Here is a 14,792-nt window from a genome sequence, read left to right as displayed (position 1 = left end):
GAAGTTTATTTTGTCTTGGCATATGTTTCTGTTTTTCTGTATTCCAAAGAGTTTGTGGTAGTAGGGAACAATCCATGGATGGATAAGTTGCCATGGCAACCTTACCTCCTGATCTGTCAGACCGACTGGAGCTGACAGAAAGTGAGAGCAAGCAAGAGTCACACTGGAGGTGAAAGAAGGAATGGAGGAGGTGGGGTGCCTTCGGTCAGCTGAAGTGCTGCCAGAGGTTTTGACAGCACAGTGCAGTAATGAACAGGAGGGATAGAGTCATTGCACGGGGGTCTCCAGAGGGATAACCTCTCAATGGTTGGGCCATCTGAAACCATTATTCAGTGACAAGACTGACAACACACAGACAAATATCCACAGATGCATTTTCAGAACAAATTCCAGTATATCAGAAATAGTAAGATTAAAGAAACACACACACACACACTTATGTATGTGTCACACAAACACATTCTTGTCTATTAGTTTCAAACTATTGGTTTGATAATGATGAACATATGTAATTTCTGAAGTTCTCAGCTGCTGCCGTTGATCCAGAAACTATGTGCTGTAGTCAAATTGTACTTTGGATTCAGATTGTTGAATGTGGAATTCTCAATATTTTTTAAAGTTTATACTGTTTTTATTTTCTTTTTTTGAAGATTTTGAATTTCATATGGTCTTTTGTCAAAGAAAACAGAGAAAACCCCAACAATCTTATGACCCCATATGAGTAATTGCTTTGGCGCTTTGGTGACAGTGGGAAGAAAAAACTCCCTTTAAGCAGGAAGAAACCTCCAGCAGCACCAGGTTCAGGGAGACGCGGCCATCTGCCACCACGGGTTTGGGTGAGGGATGAAAAGCAGGACAAAGACACTGTGTGAAAGAAAGACAGGGATTGATAATAACTAGCAACTGAATGTGGAGAGGTTTATAAACACATAATTATGCTGCAATAGGCCTAGGCTGCTGGGGGATCCCCATGATGCATTGAGTGTTTCTTCTTCAGTCACTTTTTTCACTCAGGAAGGGAGGATTCAGGGTCACCTGGTCCAGCCCCAACCATATGCTTTAGCAAAAAGGTAACTTTTAAGCCTAATCTTAAAAGTAGAGATAGTGTCTGTCTCCCGAATCCAAACTGGAAGCTGGTTCCACAGAAGAGGTGCCTAAAAACTGAAGGCTCTGCCTCCCATTCTACTTTTAAATACTCTAGGAACAACAAGTAAGCCCGCAGTGCGAGAGTGAAGTGCTCTAATTTTCGATTAACTGAAGGCTTTTCGAGGAGTTTTTAGGACATCCTGATAATAATGAATTACAGTAGTCCAGCCTAGAAGTAATAAATGCATGAACTAGTTTTTCAGCATCATTCTAAAACAGGATGTTTCTAATTTTAGAGATGTTGCACAAATGAAAGAAAGCAGTCCTACATATTTGTTTAATATGTGCACTGAAGGACATATCCAGGTCAAAAATTACTCCAAGGTTCCTCACAGTGTTACTGGAGGCCAAGGTAATGCCTTGAGGCTGTCAAGGTCTTTATGTCTTTAAGACATTCCTGCAGTTTAACTAATTGGTGTGTGTTATCATGTGTTTTGATGGATAGATAAATTTGGGTGTCATCTGCATAGCAGTGAAAATTTATGCTATGCCTTCTCATGATACTGCCTGTAAACATAATTGGTAACCTTAGTGTGTGAAGAGTACTTTAGGGATTGGTTGGCTCAACAGAGCTCTGACTTTTTGTCAGCCTGGCTACAGTACTGAAGAGAAACCTAGGGTTGTTCATATTTTTTTCTATCAGTCATGAATAGTAAGATGTTCTAGATGTTTTTGTAAAGCAGCAAACTATTTTTTCAGGCTAAATAATGAACTTCTAAATTAGTGAGATGCCATTTCCTCTCCAGCTTACAGATCATCTGCTTTAAGGTGCACATTTAAGAGTTCTGCATGCAGCTAAACATGTCACTCCTGATCTAGTTGGGGAGGGGAACAGAGAAAAATGCAGAGTCCCACATTGTTTTGGCAAAGTTGCACACTGATTAAATATTAATTTTAGTGCTCTCCAACTGGCATAACCAAGTGTCATTACTCCTGACGTGAAATATAATTTTTTATGGAATTTATGTTTACCCTTAGCCAGCAGTTATAAATTTCCCTCAATGTCACCTGTTCTGTCCCCTGGAAGACAGTTGACTATGGTTGCTGGTGTCTCTAACTTTACACGTCTCAAAACAGAATTGACAATTACCAGAGTTTGTTCCTCAGTGGGTGTGTTGCCGAGCGTGGAAAACAGTTAGAAACATAAATGGGTTAGTGGTGGACCGGGCTTTCTGTTTAGAGCTACGCTTCCTCATCGATCGTGGTTCAAGAGTAGGCAGTTTGTCTTATAATCAGAAGATTGCCAGTTCGAGCCCCGGCTCCAACAGTCTCGGCCGTTGTGTCCTTGGGCAAGACACTTCACCCATTGCCCACTGGTGGTGGTCAGAGGGCCCGGTGGCGCCAGTGTCCGACAGCCTCTGTCAGTGCGCCCCAGGGCAGCTGTGGCTACAATGTAGCTGCCATCACCAGTGTGTGAATGGGTGGATGACTGAATGTAGTGTAAAGCGCTTTGGGGACCTTAGGGACTAAGTAAAGTGCCATTTACCATTCATCACCATCACGTGAGCAGCACCCAGAACATAAAGATTACACTATGAAAAAAGATGTTATGTGTAAGTTTTTAATTAAATTGGCTAAACAGATGATGTCTGTAATTCCCAAACAGTTAATGTACTATTTTTTGCTAATCACCTTGAATTAAAGTTTTAATTGAAGTCTGCACTTCAATCACATTTTTTTTATTTAAAGTCCATTTAAAATGTGTACTAGAGCTAAATCTATTTAAAAAACTGTCAAATTATGAACCTAATTATGAACCTAATAATAATGGGGGGAAAAGGAAATGTAAAAAATTAGAAAAGTAATTTAGCTCGTAAACAAAGTCTAAAAATACCTCAGCCTCTGTTTGTTCTGTCAACATTAATCACAAAACATCATGCCACTGGTCTAATTTTGTTACTATGTCATATGCATTGTACTGAGCTGCACAATGATCTGTATTTTAATTTCCCAGACATATAGGCACAAATTGTACACAGCTGACTATCCCCATTCTATCTGTAATGCATCTATACATCTCATTTTAAGAAAAGCACTTTCTAAGCTGCATAGACATGAATAATTTTGTTTTCAATGTTGAGTACAAACTGAAACCAGGGTAAGACTGCTGTATAATTTCACACTTCTTTTTGCCTTTACTTGATAGCATAGAGAAGAGAGGACAGGAAAGCGGGGAGAGAAAGTGAGGGAAGACAAACAGCAAAAGACCTCAGGTCAGAGTTAAATCCAGGCCGCTGCATTGAGCCTTACAGCATATGGTCGCCTCCTCACCCTGTGAGCTAAACTGGCAGCCAAAAGTTCATATTTCTGAATTAATTCTTGTTTCTTTACTGAAAGTAGGCTATATTTGAAAGTAAATGTTGTCCAATGTAGTTCTGCTGCCAAGTGAGTGATATTTTTATATGACTTTGTTCCAATATCATTTCTCCAATGCAAATACCAGCCCACTATTGTTGCCATTAAGATGACTAATGTGACTTGTTTGCAATTCTGCAGCTGGGAAGTATCCAGCTACAATCATAAATGGATGCAGTTGTCACTAATTGTAACAGCAGTCACTGCTTCATTTAATTCACCCATACATGTAGGATGAGTGAGTGTTTACAGGATAAGTCTAAGAACAAGAAAATATTCGTTATTTCACAAATGACTACAAAAGCAGACGTCATTATAGGGCAAAAAATTCAAAAAGCAGTAACAAAATTGCCATGCTCGTGGATTTGGTTCTAAGAATTGGCACAAGAAGCTGATCTGAGACTTGAATCGGGATCTGTGTTAATGATGGACTGTAAATAATTAATCCTTCCCATTTATGAACTTAATTATTATTTATCTACAAAGATCTAAGGCATATCACGTTTTACAGCATACTTTGTTGAAGAGACAGACAGACATTAACATACAGCAGTTAGGTATTTATCAGTCAATCATCCTAGCAAAAAAAAAAGACATTCCTGTAGTTTAACTAATTGGTGTGTGTCTGGCTTCATGGACAGATAGAGCTGGGTGTCATCTGCATAGCAGTGAAAATGTGAATATGTCTTCTGATGATGCTGCCTAAGGGAAGCATGTATAATGTGAACAGAATTGGTCCTAGCACTGAACCCTGTGGAACACCATAATTAACCTCAGTGTGTGAAGAGGACTCTCCATTTACATGAACAAATTGGAGTCTATTAGATAGATGTGATACAAACCACTGCAGTGCAATACCTGTAATACCTGCAGCATGTTCTAATCGCTCTAATAGGATGTTATGGTCAACAGCATCCAACGCTGCACTGAGGTCAAGCAGGACAAGCACAGAGACGAGTCCACTGTCAGCAGCCATAAGAAGATCATTTGTAACCTTCACTAAAGCTGTGATGAGCTCTGAAACCTGACTGAAATTCTTCAAATAAACCATTCCTCTGCAGATGATCTGTTAGCTGTTTGACAACTACTCTTTCAAGGATTTTTGATATGAAAGGAAGGTTGGAGATTGGCCTATAATTAGCTAAGACCGCTGGGTCAAGAGATGGCTTTTTAAGTAATGGCTAAACTGCTGCCATCTTGAAGGCCTGTGGTGCATTCACATCTTCTTGTAGACTCAATCTTGGATTGGGATGATGATATCTCCCTCCTGACCTGAGGTCCTGGCACCCCTTGCTGTAGCATTTGTGTTGTTCCTCATCAAAACATCTAGCAGAACCAGGTCTCAGGGAGGGGCAGTCATCTGGTGCAAAACATGCAAAAGCCACGTAGAAAGCCCCCAGCTGGTCAGTGGATTTAAACCCAGGCCCTTTTTTCTATGGGGTGCTTTGCCTTTGTCTTTTTTATTTTGCTAACATAATGCTTTATACAAAAAAAAGTTAATCAAACAACATGAAACAAACAGAGGCACAAAACAAAGAAAGCCAGTAGTATTGTTTGTTTGAATGGTTTTATGGGTGAAAAACAAAATGACTGCAATCTAAAATGTGGTGTCTGTACTCTCACAGCTTTGAGGCACAAATCTCTGCCCCTGGGATCTCAGGTGAACCAGGCAATGAGTCCATAAAGTGCAGTTAAAGCACGCTAAAATCATTTCTTTTTATGAAAATTGCCTCAAACTCAAATCTGCTCTTACAAGGACAGCCACAGCATTACACTCACAAATGGATATATATATACAGCTCTGAGTCACAGTCAGTCCACTTTGGAACCTCAAGTGGACTACCAAGGAGACTGGGTCATGTGTAGGGTGATAAATCTCTGGGATGACACCTCTCTTTGGCAATGAGCTGTGCAATCACAGGCATTTAGTTAGGATGGTGACACTGACAGAAGACAAAACTGTGGGTTTATAGAGAGCTGTCAGGGGTATCAAGAGTGACATGTGGGTTATCGTTGTAATGCCCACACTACATCCTAAGTATTTATTTCCCATGAACCTCAAAGGTGGACTGCACAGTCACCAAATGATAGCAAGACAGTAGAGAGGAAAGGTGAGAAATGTATCTGTGCATGGGGCCAGCTGTGGAAAAAGTCTGTGACAAAAGGTGGATGGGTGATCATAGCAAAAACCAATGCAATGCTTTATTACCTACTTAACCTTACTGCCATGCATTCTTCTATTCTGCTTTACTGTGTCTGAATTAATTTGCTTTGGATATTTCTGACTGTCCCCATGTCTTCACCTGGCTGCCAGCCAGAACAGAGAAGAGCCAACAAAAACAAAAATGGGCAGAGGTAAATCACAAGAGAATAGGAAGAGATAGGGTCATTCTTGGATGTCGGCAGTCATTTGCCCTGGAGTGATCTGTGGATTAGGGGCCAAGGCCTAGCTGCCCGATCTAAATTGCTCCACATACTGAAAAGAGTAAGCCACAAATGAATGGGGCAACTGAGCTGATAGTCAGGCCTAAGCTCCAGTGGCGGCAGTAGGAGGCTATATTTTGATGCAAGTTTTGATGGGAGATTAACACAAAGAAGAAAGTTTTTTCTCACAGAAGAAAACACAAATAGGACTGTCCCAATTATATCCTCATCAGTGGCATTGATTTAACATTAATAATATCATCTATTATCAAAATAGGTCTTTGTTTAGCTTGACAACAACATTTTTTAACTTGGAAATTTCAAATTGTGTCCATTTTTTGAATTATTGTAGTTTAGTCACAATGCAGATAGATAAATACTCATACACTCTTTCTTTGTGCATCCAAGATGTCTCTTTGGCCAGCTTTCCCTGTGCTGCATCGTTTGTCCAGTGTCCTGACAACTGCTGGATTACATCTGGTTCAGTCATTCGTGCGCTTCCAAACATTTAGGAGGTTCCCCAAACTTCTTTTCCAATGTTTACATCTAATTTTAGCATTTATCTCAAAAACATAAGTGTGCACAGGCCACCTTAGCGTTTAAAAGGTTTTATTATTCAATTGCATTCACTATATCTATTTCTTCTTTAATATAATTAACTTAGGGCAACAATGCAATCAAATAAAGGCAACAATTTTTCTGTAATCTTTTCTAGAACAACTATTATAAAACATGAGCAGATATTATTTTGATACTTTTTATTTAGAAACATTTTTATACAACAAAAAGAAAAAAAAGGGAAACAAAAAAACCCCAGACAAATAAATGCACGTATATACATCTGCACATACATACATAAATACTATAGTATTGCAAGTTCTGTGCATTAAAGAATGCTGCCAAAGCCCAGCCATTTTCTCTAATGTCTCCTTCCCAAGTCCCCCTAACATCAGATTGATGTTTCAAAAAACCCATAGCAGATATTCTTGTTAACACATGTGCATCTCATTTTTTAAATTTCCGAACAGCTTATTTTCTTTTTCTTGTTAGGGGAGGAATAGTGGATATAGTGTGCAAAGGATGCTGACTGTGGAGCTGCCAGGTTAGAGTAGTAGTGAAGAAGGACATGCAAAGGGTTGGGGTGACAGAATAGGTTGCAAGAAATAGGGTGGAGATGGAGGAAGATCCACTGTGGGAACCCTCTTAAAGGGGGCTGCTGAAAGAAGAAGAGGAAGAAGAATGTAATGTAATAAAGAACGTGTAGAACCCAAAACGTGTTGCTTCTTCTTGTTGTGTAATAATATCCAATGGAAGGATCGAGACAAAGTAGAGTGGCATTCTTTACAAATAAATGTTCATACACTGAGTGGATTAGGATGCTCTGGGTTAATTTAATAACTGCTGAACCAGCTACAGCAGCTAGAGCTTATGGGATGAGGTTTAAAAAACCCATCTCATAGTAATAGAGATCCTTTACTACCATCAGGGGAAATTACTGCCAATTTCTTGGTGGTCCATGTAATTAACCCATGTCAGCTTTCTTAGACTCACAAAAGATGGAAAATAAACTCCGTGTAGACCCTAACCTTTCAATCTGGTGTCACATAAAGTGAAAGGGGGGTATTTAAAGGTGGACAGCATCCCTAATTTTTCCATGACAAAGCTGCTTTAAAATAATTTACTTCTAACAGTGAAGGGGAAAATGATGTGATTTTTCTATTAATGAAAAAGTTTGTCTATAGATGAGAATTCATTATCTTCTCATGCTCTGGGAGGCTCAAGAGGGTGGATGTTTGTTGTTAATGGAGTCAAGCCTAAGTTAAAGTCTCCCCACTCACATCTTTTTGTGTATGAGTAGAGCATTGTCTTACTCCTTGTTCGAGCTCCTCACTACAGGAAAGAGTACCGGTCATACTCAAACTCATTGAATGAAATGCCAATTGAAATTCTCGGGTCTCAATTGTCTGTGGGGAGGCATTTAATATGCTTTCTAACAGTTACCGTATCATTATCAGTGAAAAGATTAACATAGCAATAAAATTTATAAATAAATTGACTTTTCTGACATATAATAACCATCATCAATATGATCATATTGATGATGGTGAACTGATCATATGATCATCATCTGATCACCTGATCACTGAAAATGCCAGGGCATTCAGTCCAACAAAGAGTTCTGGTGGTTTCAAATTCCCAGAGATATATGACTCCTACTCTACTATTAAGGGGACATACATGGCCTTCTATTGATTTGACATTTGTGTGTGCTGGGAAAGCACAGCACATTGACAGATTCCATATTTATAGCCAAAATGGAGGTCTAGTGATACTTTTTTGCAGACATGATTCTATTGCTTGAGCTCTAATTGTTTCTTACTTAAACTTAAAACTGATGTATTAGGATTTCAGAAATGTACAGGAATTTTACTCCTTGTAAAAAAAACAAAAATAACAAAAAGACTTTTGTAGTCATGAGCGGGACTTACAACCTTGCATTTTCAACCAATGTCCATACTTCAGGAATTAGGGACCAGAATGTGGCAGATTTTATGATTTTACTGATTTTACTCAGAATTATGGGAGTCAGTCTTTCTGTAGAGGGCCAGACATCAGAGCAGGTAGGAGCAGGTACAGAGACATGGCACCTACCGCCAATAATAATAAGAATGTGGGGCTCTTAAGTTTTGTAAATTAAGATATCTAGAACGGGAAATGGGAACCTTTTAAGTTGAATTCTCTCCCTCTCTCCCCCTCTCTCTCTCTCTCTCTCTCTCACACACACACACACACACACACACACCAGCTGTCAATTTATGCAATTAGATTAATGCTAAAAATGCATTAAACCATACCTCTCCTGTCTTTATCAATTCAATTTCAGTCATGCTGAAACTGGGCTGATAATGCTGCCCACAAACATCAACTGGGTGATCCTCTGATTACATCAAACAGAAAATGGATCATAGAATCCAGCAACTGGATTATAGAATTATAAAACATGTCAGTGCTCACAAAACATGCGGTGGTGCTCATCTCTGAATGGAAAGTAGCATTATGGTATACTGAAATTGGGTTGAAATTCTTTTTTACCATGAAAGATGAACACAGGACAACATTGCTGCAACCACCAAATGGGTGTTCCCCTAATTACATCAAACAGAAAACAAGTAATCAGGTTTTAGAGAAAAATAATCAGAACACAAACAAGAGGGAGATGCTTATCACCGGACGTAGCATTAAAACTGACAAAATTCTGGAAGTGAAACATTCAGCACATCTATGGTTAGATAGTATCTGAGTTAACTGGTTTGTAGTTCTAGCCAAAATTCAGTAAGTTGAAATAGATTATTCAAGACTAGATAGGCCATCAAAGTAACAAATTATCTTGATGTCTCTGAGAAGTGGGAAAGAAATAAACTCCTAAAAAGCTACCATGGAAAGAAGATTCCTTTCATAGGCAGGTGTCTTGTATGGCAGACACCGGCAATCCATAATGGATTTGTGTTGTCATTATTATGCCAATTTTGCACTGGCTCCTCAAAATCTGGTATGTACTATGTCTGCCCATCCTCCATCGTATCTCCTGAAAGCTCTAAGTATGACTCTACTTCCACAGTTAAATAATCTAAGCTTGGCATGTGTGCATCAGTATAATAAGTGGTGTAGGTGAGTGCATGAGAGAATAAATGGTGAATGTAATGTTGTTTGGTGCAAAAAACTCAAACCAAAACCTAAAAAAGTTTCTCAGGGAAGACAGTCACCACACCCAGCTCTGAGGGCTTTTATAGTACACTGACACAAAAGTCCCAGTTGTTGCCAGTGCTACTGATGGAAACGAGCTACACCAGCTCTCCAGTGCCTACAAACGAGACCTGCCACACCAACAAGCTGGAAAAGAAAACCAGGCGCCATGGGTCATCACACCACCCCCTTAAGACCGCAGTCCTCCATAGGATCTCTGTCCCCTAAAGAAAGAATAAACAATGAAACATACTAATCAAAGTTTGCTTTGTCCTTTAAAAAGAAACTGACTGGACTGTCAACTCCCTGCTCATTTGCCTGTATTAATACAGCTCCTGCCCCCACATGAATTTGCAACTACCTGTAAAACCAAAAGATGGTCAAACAGGTGCTGAGCACAACAGAGACTTACCATTATCAAAAGCTTCTTGGAAATCAAATGACCACATAAACGGAATCTTGGCCAGGCTAGTGAGTGGCACAACCATGGTGGAGACATTTTTTCAGAAGCCGAGATAATATCCCACCATTCCTTTGTTGTGGAAACTGCTCAACTAGCCACTACTTTGACCTGCACAGGAGCAACACACCCCTGCCCCAGCCCTCAGCACAAGTACGTCACAGTTGCCCAAGTAAATTCACATTCAGCTTTTTCTCTGACAAGCAGTCAAACAGCGCTCTAAACTAGGGATGCACCGATACCACTTTTTTGGAAACGAGTACGAATACGAGTACTTGCATTTCAGTACTCGCTGATACCAATACCGAGTACATGATTTAAATTTACAGGTAACAGCTTTAGTCCTATAATTTAACAAAAAAAAACAACAACAAGGGACTAGTTTGGAATTAAGAACATTTATTTAAAATGAAAAGCATGTTGTATGCAACATATTACAGAATAAATAATTATAAAAAAACAAAATTTAATTTTAAATTTGCTCGTCTGTTTCTCTGTTTAGAAGTCTCACTAGCACAGTCACAGCTGGGATGACATCAGAGGCTAGTGCGTCGTAGCTGCTCACTTTTTTAGTTAGTTCCTCAAAGGGGGCGAGGATGGCAACAGTCGTCTCCATAAGAGCCCATTGGTGAGCGGTGAGATAATCAGGGAGTTCATACACGCCCAGCACTCGCTTTTGCTCAATGAGGGACTGGAGCATGTAATACGTGCGTCTGTACGTCCTGCTGCAGTCTCTTTATTGGCTGGTTGAGCTGTCCCTGAATGTCCTCGAGGCGGGAGTAGGTTAAGGCGGAATGTTTAAAATGCCCAACTATTTTCCGTCCCACTGCTGTAGCATCAGCTATGCTCCTCTGTGCTAATAAGCGTGGGTAAATAAGCATGGGTAAATAAGCGTGGGTAAACTCTTTGTACTCCTTGTCGTGTTTGGTGCTTGATTAAATTACTTGTGTTAAAAGCGCTACCTTTAGAGCCTCTGGACAATTTTGCTGAGCACAATTTGCAGTCCACCTTTGTTTTAGTGTCTTCGTTCACTTTGAAATAGTTCCACACGGCTGACTTGTCTCGCCTGCCCTTCTCCCAGCTCTGAGCTGCAGCCGGGGCCTGGGGGCGGGCACTCGGCGCCTGTGATTAACCCCTTACATGCCACTCAAACATAGACAGGTCTCAGACCGTGGTATCGGTCCCCGGTATCGGGGGACTTTTAACGAGTACGAGTACTTTAGAAAATGTGGTATCGAGGCCGATACCCGATACCAGTATCGGTATCGGTGCATCCCTACTCTAAACCTCTGCATGTGAGTAAACCAAGTCACTACAGACCACCAAATCAGCTAAATATACTGCACAACTTGTCAACCCAGCCACAACATGACTCATAAGGTGCTGAAACGTGGCTGATGCATTTCTCAAATCAAATGGCATTACTTTATAGGAATACAGCCAAGATGGAGGAAATAAATGCTACTTCCTGTGCTCTTTTCGACAAGGGAATCTGTCAGTAATCTTTTAACACATCAAACTGGCAGGACCAACCTGGTCTACACAGTATGCCATGTGGGGTAAAGGACAAGAGTCTGACTTTGTGACACTCTCAACCCTTGGAAAATCAGAACAGAACCTGGACGTTTGTTGGTGCTAACCCTTCGGTTAAATTCGATGTCAAACTCATTGACGAAGGCACCAAAATACTGCGCTTAAGCATGTAGTCTGCCTCAGTATCTAGACATTCATGCCTTCTAGGAGAAACTATAATAATACTGGCAAAAAGGCTACTTCAGTGTCATGCTCCACACACTCTGTGCAACAGGGCTGGGTGGAGAATGGGTTCTTCAAACTCCCAGGCAGGAGTTTCTGATAAATGGACCAGAAGACACCTTAAATTCTTAAGGGTCTCTGAATTCTTCAGGTATTCAGACAGCAACTCCTCATCTAGAACAAGAACAGCATTGGTACATTCACTTGAGATGGCCTTCATTTTGCCAAATACCAAAACGGGACTGACAACTACACCTCCTTCTTGACAAATAGGATAAGACCAGTGTTGGGAAGGTTACTTTTAAAATGTATTCCATTACAGAATACAGAATCCATGCCCTAAAATGTATTCTGTAACGTATTCAGAATACGTTACTCAATGAGAGTAACGTATTCTGAATACTTTGGATTACTTAACATATTATCATGCTGTTTACAACTACGTGAATGTACTATTGCTGTGATTTATTACTATTACTGAAGGTCCGCGGCTCCGAACCGTAGTAAAGGGACCTCTGACTAATACGGGCTCCGTGTCGGGCTCGTAGCCGGAAAAATAGCTTTACTTTGTTGTCTGGGTCAACTCTGCTTGCGAGAGACAGAGAGAGGCGTTGAAAGGCTGCTCCAACGGAACTTATTGTTTCGGAGGAAAACACGAACACGGTGTACAGTCGAGTCTTAATAGCTTACTTACAGCTGGGCTCGTCAGGCACTCTTGGCTGCAGTGGTTATTATTATATTTACATGCTTCCAGCGCCCGTTTTTGCTCGATGACAACTCGTACTTTTCGACTCTGCTTTTTCTCCCACCTGGCGCTCACAGACACATAATGAGTATGGCAGTGCATTCTCCCTGCAGCACGACTACACTGCCCATGATGATACATTCTGCATTCTGCCTGTTAGCTTAGCACAACAACAACAAAAAGGCCTCTCTCACCCAGGAAACACGCAGAGCGAGAGCGTCGCCCTGTAACCATGGCAACCGCAACGCTGCCACCTGGAACAACAGAACGTAGCTGTCAAACAAAACCCAAACAGTCCTGACCCGCCACAATATGAAACAGGAAAGTACCGCCGTGTAATCCATTTATTTCAACAAAGTAACTGTATTCTAAATACCACCTTTTTAAACGGTAACTGTAACGGAATACAGTTACTCATATTTTGTATTTTAAATACGTAACGGCGGCACATGTATTCCGTTACTCCCCAACACTGGATAAGACAAACCAGGAGACTGCTCATAATAAAGTCTTAACAAATTAACAAATTGGAAAGGTGAACGAACAAGTGGGCCAAGAGCTAAGACTTTGTCACCAGGAATAAACTCACGCAGCTCGGCTCAGGAATCATATCTCTCTTTCATTTTAGGCTGGGACGCAGCCAGTGTTTCCCTTGCTAGCTCACCTGCAATATTTAACCAGTGCTTAAACCCATTCACATAGTCAATTAAATTTGTTTGAGTATCTGTCTCATTCTACCCATCTTAAACACAGACAATGGATCCCTGACGGCATGGCCAAACACCAGATCATTTGGGCTAAAACTTGGGCTTTCCTACATCATCACTCCCACAGCTAAAAGCAAGCACAGCAGGGCCTCTTCCCAGTCATTTAGTGAAAACACTCCAAAACACCTTAACTCTGTGGATAAAAAGGTGGTGACTGATTACTCCTGACCCCCAACAGTTTCAAAACTCAGGCCAACAAGTAGGATGAAGAATTGGATCCCCGATCACTCTGAATAACCCTGAGGATGCCTAATGAACTTTTTCATGGCCTTAACTACATATTATTACACTCAAAAGTTCATGCCACCAGACTTTGCATGGGACAGAGGACTCACATAGTCAATGAGCAAATACTAAAACAGCTGACTAATAGCTTAAATCGCTAGAGGGTACCAGGTTTAATAACCATATTTGCCTTTCCAGTCAGCTGACAAGTCCCACAGAGGTGTCTTTCTAGCTGAAAAACTGGAGCTCCAAAAAAAAAAATAAAATAAAATAAATATAAAAATACAAAGTAAATATCCATTAACAAGACTTCTCACCTCCCCCAGCATAGAGCACAGTTTGAAACAGCTGTTTCAGAGACGGGTCAGCTCATTCCTTAACTCACCATAGGACACAGATAATGCGTAATCAAGAACCACTGGTACAAAAGATTTGACCCCACTCAGCCCCTTTGGACTCATTCTACTCATTGCCTGAGTAACAGCACAGGCCAGGTAAGTGTAAGGACAGACTACACTTTCTACCTGATCTGAGCTGAAAAGCGACCACGTTTGATGATGACACGGTTGCCCAAACACAACTGCATGCAAAATCATTGCCTTGAACAGGAGTGTCCCACTCCAGGCCTCAAGTGTCGGTGTCCTGCAGGTTTTAGATCTCACCCTGGGTCAACACACCTGAATCAAATGATTAGTTCATTACCAGGCCTCTGGAGAACTTCAAGACATGTTGAGGAGGTAATTTAGTCATTTAAATCAGCTGTGTTAGATCAAGGACACATCTAAAACCTGGGGGACACCCTCAAGCCCTCGAGGCCTGGAGTTGGACACCCCTGGCCTAGAATGAGGTCAACACCCACTACAGACAATGCGGGCTGAAATCCCCACAAAATAATAGAATCTGCTTCCAGTTTGTATTCTGGAAGCAAACACCATCTCTACTTTCAAGATCAGGCTTAAAACATTCCCTTTTGATAAAGCACGTAGTTAGGCCTGGATCCTTCCTTGTAAAGCAAGGTTTACACGATGCTTTACAAGATTTCGGGTGATCCCTGAAGCTAGCTTATTGTGTGGTAGCGACTATTCAAAACATTTGTGTTAAATGTTTGAGTCAAATGTCCCCATGTTATTACTCAGTTATTTAGCACTAAATGGCCGAGTTGTTGTGTCTG

This window comes from Neolamprologus brichardi, chromosome 23, assembly GCF_056152115.1.
Source record: "Neolamprologus brichardi isolate AB-2024 chromosome 23, ASM5615211v1, whole genome shotgun sequence".
NCBI lineage: Eukaryota > Metazoa > Chordata > Actinopteri > Cichliformes > Cichlidae > Neolamprologus > Neolamprologus brichardi.
This window is presented reverse-complemented; position numbering follows the sequence as displayed.